The 7,841-nt window shown below is 38.2% G+C and overlaps 1 non-coding gene across 1 annotated transcript; it reads right to left on the bottom strand.

The window, feature by feature from the left end:
• Positions 1–4,984: 4,984 nt before the first annotated feature.
• LOC117099539 lies at positions 4,985–5,091 on the bottom strand. The gene has a single exon (XR_004443865.1). It is a non-coding gene; the product is annotated as a U6 spliceosomal RNA (small nuclear RNA).
• Between the last annotated feature and the right edge of the window lie 2,750 nt (positions 5,092–7,841).

Here is a 7,841-nt window from a genome sequence, read left to right on the forward strand (position 1 = left end):
GCTCAATACCAACTATCAACCAATCTAAATTCAACCTTGTCATCACCAAGCAGAATATTAGTGGAGCTCTATAATGGGAATATTGGAGAGGTTGCCTCATCACCTTCCAAGAACTTGACCATGCAGTGGGTTAATAGGGGTGGGTGCGTGCTTTTTTAATCCATCTCATAAATACCACTGATTCCTATTTTTTTATCATACTGTGGTGTTGGCCAATCTCTTCTGTCCTCCATCTTCTCTGAAATGATTCAAAGCACATTGCTGCAAGTGAGTTATTGTAAATCGTCTCTTATTTATTAAAACAGGAGTGAATACAATTCTATAATTAGCAGCAATTTTTAAAAGCACCAAAAAAAAAAAAAAAAAAAAAACCAGGCAATGAGTGAATATCATTGTCAGCTCCATTGCTTCATTATCAAATGGTTTTCAGCCACAGCTTAGTCATGATGGTGTAGACACTGTTTTGAATATAAATAAATTATATTTGGGTACCACGGTATAAAAATCTTGAATATGTTTTGAAATATACAGAAAAATATAAAACAAAGGATGGTATTATGATAGATACATACATGTGTATATTCATATATACATGTATATTTATGTTCATTCATGTACATTTCTATGTGTGTATATAAATAGGAGTATATTTTCATATATATACATAAATGTATGAGCACCAATATTTTCTCTCTGTCTCTCAAGGAACATTCCTCTATACCTATTTTTTAAAAATCCTGGTTAAAGAATATATTTTCTAGTTTGCAATGTGTTACCATTGAAAGTGGGCATTGTTAACAAAATAGAAGAGAATAATTCCACAGAGAACATCTAGACCATTCACACAAACAGCAGCTACTACCCATGAATGAACAAACAAATAAAATATGTACACTATTTATGTATGATGGTTGATTTCATACTTAGAGGCTCTGTATAAGAAAAAGGACAGGAAGAAAAAGGCTTTGCATATTCAGGAACATCTTGATACTTCAAGAAATATGTGAAGGAAACAGAGGAAGGGATGGGCCAAACATCACTGGGATGAAATTTCTGGCATGAAAGAGTGTGGGTGAAGACGTGACGTTGTGAGTGGAAAAACACATGAAAGTATAATGCAAACACCAGATGGCTTGACAGAGAGACAGAGAGAGAGAGACAGAGATTTCATACATCCTAGGAAGAGATGGGACATTTGCAGGATACTGACAGCCCATCATCTTTCTAGAATATTGAGAAAAATTCAAGTTTTAACCTATATTTGCTCTTTATAGAGTCCCTTTACATAATTCTGCTTTAAACCAGTTCTTCCAGAAGAAATAAATGCAATTTATTTGCTATCCAACAGAGCCACAGGAATTTCCATCAGTGACCTCTTCCTTTGAGAATAATTATCTCGGGAGTTAAAGAGCACAGGCATCAGGGCATGTGAAGATGCCTCAATGGCTCTGCAGGAAAAGCAAGTTTGCACAACAGCAACAGACCGCATCAGAAGAGGTCCTTTGAAACAGGAACAGGATTGGGAATTCCAAATCAAATGTTTCTGCTGCTAAACCTTATAAACCTTTTTCTCTGTGCTATTTGTTCCCCATCTTCGGTCCCCAGTGAAGATGTCCGTCCTTTTACCCTAAGATATTCTTGAAATTTATTTTTGGAAGCAGCCTTCCTTCTCTCTGGTTCTAATCCTTTCTCTTTCTTCCCTATTAGAGTCCAACCAGGATGGCGACTTGACTGGGTTTTACAGTTCCATTGACACGCATGAGCTCTATCAAACTTCTGGGAGTTTTTCTGAAATGTTTACAAGGAAGGCACCTGGAGCCCATTGAATTTCCCTCTTCAGATGTTTAAGTTTTCTTCGGTCTTAGTGGCTACTGTCTCCTTGTCACTTTCTGCCTTAGGTCAAGATAAATGAGTTTTCCACCAAGAAAGCCATATGGATCTCTGAGGTTTTGAACTCTAACCAATGCTATCTTGTTAATTGCCTTTGGGTTTCAGGGTCTTATTTTACCTCAACCTCAGCCTCTCTCTTCTGCAGTTCCATATCCACATGAGCTGCAAGAGTCCCAAGAAGGCCCCTTCCTCTGCTAATAGTTGCCTTATTGCACTGCTTCAGTATTCACTTCAGAGATAGAGGATCAAATGGTAGAAACTTTTGGCAAACTTTTGACCAAACAGAGAATGGCTTACATGGGAATTAATTATGCACTTGTTCATTTTACTCTATAGAACAATCCCATCTGTATTGGATCTCTATGTTTCATCTCCCATGCAAAAGAAGCACTCTACAAAGATACCTTCAGTCCTGGTGCAGTGGCTCACACCTGTAATCCCAGCACTTTGGAAGCCTGAGCAGGGAGGATTAGTTTGACCTCAGGAGTTCAAGACCAGTCTGGGCAACAAAGAGAGACCCTGTTTCTAAAACAAAAACAAAAAACAAAGGTATCTTCAGAGCCCGTTCAGTATATAGATATAGGTATATAGAGCTATTTGAGTAATTAATTCCCAATATGGATGATTTGAGCATTTGGAGAGGTCTTCTTTACATATCATAGTCCTTAGATTATTATAAATAAATATTTTTCTTTTGGGGTTAATATTATAGTAATAATATATTTTGAATCTAAAATTTGGATAGAGACACAGGACACAGAATATATAATGCTCAAAAAATGTAATGCTCAATGAAATGAATGTCTCTGTCATATTCTTTTTTGTTGTTGTTGTTGTTGTTATATAAGTGAGGGCTTCCTATGTTATCCAGCCTGGCCTTGAACACCTAGCTTTGCCTCCTTTTTTTTTTTTTTTTTGAGACGGAGTCTTGCTCTGTCGCCTGGGCTGGAGTGCAGTGGCCAGATCTCAGCTCACTGTGAGCTCCGCCTCCCGGGTTCACGCCATTGTCCTGCCTCAGCCTCCGGAGTAGCTGGGACTACAGGCACCCGCCACCTCGCCCGGCTAGTTTTTTTTTTTTTTTGTATTTTTAGTAGAGACGGGGTTTCACCGGGTTAGCCAGGATGGTCTCGATCTCCTGACCTCGTGATCCGCCCGTCTCGGCCTCCCAAAGTGCTGGGATTACAGGCTTGAGCCACCGTGCCCAGCCTAGCTTTGCCTCCTTATGTGCCAGAACAACAGGCCTGAACCACTGAGCCTCCCAATATATTACTAAAATATAAACAAATTACTTGAAGTGGTACCCCTCAAAATAATACACCATTTTCACTTTAATGTAAATTAGTCTTACTATAAAATCACTTTCCTGCCTGCTTTCAACAAGTTGCAATGTAAGACAGGACATGTTCTGAAATGGAAAGAAGATAAATATGAAGTTAAGAAGCTTTGTCCCCAGCAGGCTTTTCCTGGCAGAAAATATGGACATCTGGGTGGTGTCATAGTCAGGAGGCCAGGAGAAAGGATTTGACAAAATGGGTAAACTGGGTAGTGCGTGAAAACTGGTGCCTTTGCTCCTGTGGGCCATCATCCTGTTGATAGTGAGATACCAAGAGAGGTGCTGAAGGTAAAGCCCTGTGTCCTCCCTATCCATGATCTTGGCCAAAAGCATTAACCTCCGAAGAGTCTGGGTGCTTTTAGAGACTTCCTAGTCTGAAGTGACTGCCTGTTGTGGACAAAGCTGAAAACAAACAATATAAAAACAAACTAAAAAGGTCAGTTACTCAAGGATCTAGACAACTAGCCAACACCTCCACAAGCAAATGGGAGCTTAACAGACTTTGCAAAATTACTTTTTCTCTTTTTTTCCAGTTTTTTTTTTCTTTTTTGGTTTTTTAATCTACATATAGATAATTTTAATTGAAAATATATTAAACCTTAAAAATGTACAAATAAAATCATCCTGATTATATACATAAATGTATGAGCACCAATATTTTCTCTCTGTCTCTCAAGGAACATTCCTCTATACCTATTTTTTAAAAATCCTGGTTAAAGAATATATTTTCTAGTTTGCAATGTAGAAAATATATTGCACATTGCAAACTAGAAAATATATTCTTTAACCAGGATTTTAAAAAAATAGGTATAGAGAAATGTTCCTTGAGAGACAGAGAGAAAATATTGGTGCTCATACATTTATGTATATATATGAAAATATACTCCTATTTATATACACACATAGAAATGTACATGAATGAACATAAATATACATGTATATATGATTTTGTCCTGAGACAATATGTTCATGCCATTAAATTCACATTTAATGTAGTTAGTCAAGCCATTTTTCTGGGCAAAATTCTAAAAATTGTTAGCAGGGTAAATTATTCATTGGTGAAGCAATGTAGCTATTTTAATTTTTTTTTTTTTGAGACAGAGTCTGTCTCTGTCATCCAGTCTGGAGTACAGTGACGCAGTCTTAACTCACTGCAACCTCTGGCTCCTGGGTTCAAGAGATTCTCCTGCCTCAGCCTCTCGAGTAGCTCAGACTACAGGCACCAGCCATCATGCCTGGCTAATTTTTATATTTTTAGTAGAGATGGAGTTTCACCATGTTGGCCAGGCTGGTCTCGAACTCCTGACCTCAGGTGATCCACCCACCTCGGCCTCCCAAAGTGCTGAGATTACAGGCGCAAGCCACTGCGCCCAGTCTTTGCATTATTTTTAAAACATGTTTGCTGGTGAGACTTCAGATATAGTTCACAGAAATCATCCAAGTACCTGGATGCATCAGATACTGAGATATTTACCCAAATTTAACATGCAGTAGTTTCTTCAACATGTGTAGAAATAATGTTTCATTCCTTTGTACTTCAAAGTTGATAAATCATTTGGGAATTGAAAATGCAGGACAGCACATAATAGGAACTTAAAAAACACTTGTTGAGATTGCTCTTTCTGTTCCAATAAATATTTAAAACTTCTCCAGTAGCTCTACTTTCGATTTCAATTTTTAAATGCATTTCACAATTTTAACTCAAATGAGTATGTTTCAAAAATACGCTTTCTTGAAGGTACTGGCTATTCCTAGTTAAAGAAAAATATGGGACGCTTCACGAATTTGCATGTCATCCTTGCGCAGGGGCCATGCTAATCTTCTCTGTATCGTTCCAATTTTAGTATATGTGCTGCCGAAGCGAGCACTTTTTTTTTTTTTTTTTTTTTTTTGCTTATTTAATAAAGTTGAAAACACAATGCAGTTCTGCAAGGCATTTTTTTTTCTTTCATTGTGTCATTTACTGCTTTGCTTAAGGGGGAAAAGTCTTTTATACTCTTGCCAAGAAAGAAGCAGGGGATGACTAAGAAGGAATGTTTCATTTGGGATTCCTGTCTGTATCCATCAAAATGAAAGAATTGGCAAAATGATATTGAAATAATGGTGGATGGTCTTGCTGGCCTCATTTTGGACACTTTCTTGAAAAGGCTGTTTATTAGATTATGCAAGGCTCTTAAAAATTCAAAGAACTCTTACTTTGACAAAACATTTTTCCATCATCTGGTTAGAATTTCTGGGCCAGTTAGCTCAGATCTACTATTTCCTCCCCATGTGTTCTGCAAACCATGGGGGGAGAGGGTCATTATTTTGCAGAAGTCAGGAATGAGATGCAATTATGGGGCCTGTGGACAGGAGAGATGATATCTTCTCCCAAGCTCACTAGCATAGAAGGCCACTTGTCTACATTCAGGAGCCGCTGATTGAATTTGGCCTGGTATATCCTACAAGTGCCTTATCAGCCAACTCTCCTCTTCTGTTTATTTAGAAAGAAATCATTGTGTGATGGGGTTATTCTTACGAGGCCTGCAGAACAAGTGCTGCCTTTGACATGCTGAGTGTGCAGTGTACACATGTGCCCTCATCTCTTAGTTCACATGCGCACACACACATGCACACAGCCCCAAAGGCCCTCCTGCCTGGTATGAGGGGGAAAGCCTCAGATGGGGGCTCACATCTCTGTAATTCAAGCAGATGGATTTGGAGCTGGCCAGAGGGTTTGCTCACCTCAGTCTCTCCCTTAATATCTTGGGAGTTAGTTTATGTTCAGAAATCCAGTGTCTGGGAACACTGGAATAGCTGCAATTTGGAGTAATTTGCCTAGGTTTGCATTTGTGCTTTCTTCGCCTTAATCTGCTTACTTGAGACCTGAATGCCGGCTGACTGCCAGCATTCAAAGAGCATGTGGGCACCAGACTGATTGACCTCTATTTCTGTCAACTGAAAAGGCCATCCCTCCCACTCCTTTAGCCTCTCACCCCAGGAAAAGTCATATACTGAACCTACTTGCCTAAAAATACATTAAAATTTTCAGTAAATAAAGAGAGAAAGTAAATGTACCCATTTTCACACTTATCCCTCATTCTCCAAAGATGGAAACGTGTTAACAAAAGAAATGTGTCATCTAAAAGGGAAATCAATACTGGGGAAAAGTGGGTTCTTATTTACCAGAAGAGAGTTCACTTAGAAAGAAACATTCACACATGCATTGATATGTCTACTGAGCAGCTCCCATCCTCAAGCAGCCTTGGGAATTCCAGACAAAGTTCCCTGGACCTTATTTAACTCCAGAAAGGGAGAGGGATGCTTGTGCAGTGGACTCTCATACAAGACAGCATGAAAGGACATAGATCTATTTTAGAGATAAAAGCCATCTGTGGAGAGAGGGAATTAATTTTGCTCTGGGAACTGGGGAAGGAAGGTACATGGAGGAGTCCCCTTCTAAACTGAAACTTTCTCCTATCAGGAACATACTGTGCACAGACATGGAATAGCTAAATGGGAGCACTGTTTTCACTTTTCAGGTGTGAACTGAAATATACCACATGCACACACACACATATGTGTATAAATATATATGTATGTGGTATATGTGTACATGTGTATACATATTTCTGTGTGTGGTATATATGTGAATGTACATATATAGGGAGTGAGAAATTGTTGGGTTTTTTTAATGCTATCTTTAAAATGGTATCTCTTTTAAATTGTTGAAGCTTTGTGATAAATTTAGGAGAAATTAAACAATACTTAATTTATGGAGATATAGGCATCTATGCCATTATTGGTCAGGTTTATATCTACTTACTGAGAGAATAGACATAATTTTCCACAGTGCTTATAGCTATATGTGATAAAAAAAAAAAAGACTGTTGTCTTTCTATTAATTTCAGCATTTTTTCTTTCAGCGACACTACAACAGAGGTGCTCTACCTTACCTTCAAATAATATGGCTGGAAACACCTGTGAGCTTTCTGGTAGACAATAGCTATATCTGAGGTTCATAGGTGGCAGCTGCACAACCAGCCCAATGCAGCCTGCGGTGGTAGAGCATGACTTCCCTCATTCGAATCCTGGCTCTACCCTGTTCACTCTGCCTGATCCTGTAGTTACTTTAAGCTTTAATTTTCTTCTCTATAAAATAAAGATCATGACTAGGCCTACCTCTTGGTATTGTTACAAGTCTTTAGTGGGATGATAAAGTCAGCCCAACATACCTGTGGGTTCTGCATCCAAGAATTAAACTGTCTGGGGATGGAAAATATTTGGAAAAAAATAACAGTACAACAACAGTAAATAATATAAATAAAATACCAATATAGTATAACAATTAATTATATTGCATTTACATTATATTGGGTATTATAAATAATCTAGAAATTATTTAAAACATACAGGAGGATATGCATAGGTTATACCCAAATTTATTCATTTTATATCAGGGACTGGAGCTTTAGCAGATTTTGGTACTTTGGAGGTGTGTGGAGGGTGGGGGAGTGAGGAAGTGGTCCTGGAACCAATCCCCCATGGATACTGAGGGATAATGGTATATACTAAACATATTGCACAATCCTTGGTACAGCAGAGAAAGCATTCTATAAATGTTATCTATCATCATATA

This window comes from Trachypithecus francoisi, unplaced genomic scaffold (genome assembly GCF_009764315.1).
Source record: "Trachypithecus francoisi isolate TF-2019V2 unplaced genomic scaffold, Tfra_2.0 Lachesis_group16, whole genome shotgun sequence".
Lineage (NCBI taxonomy): Eukaryota > Metazoa > Chordata > Mammalia > Primates > Cercopithecidae > Trachypithecus > Trachypithecus francoisi.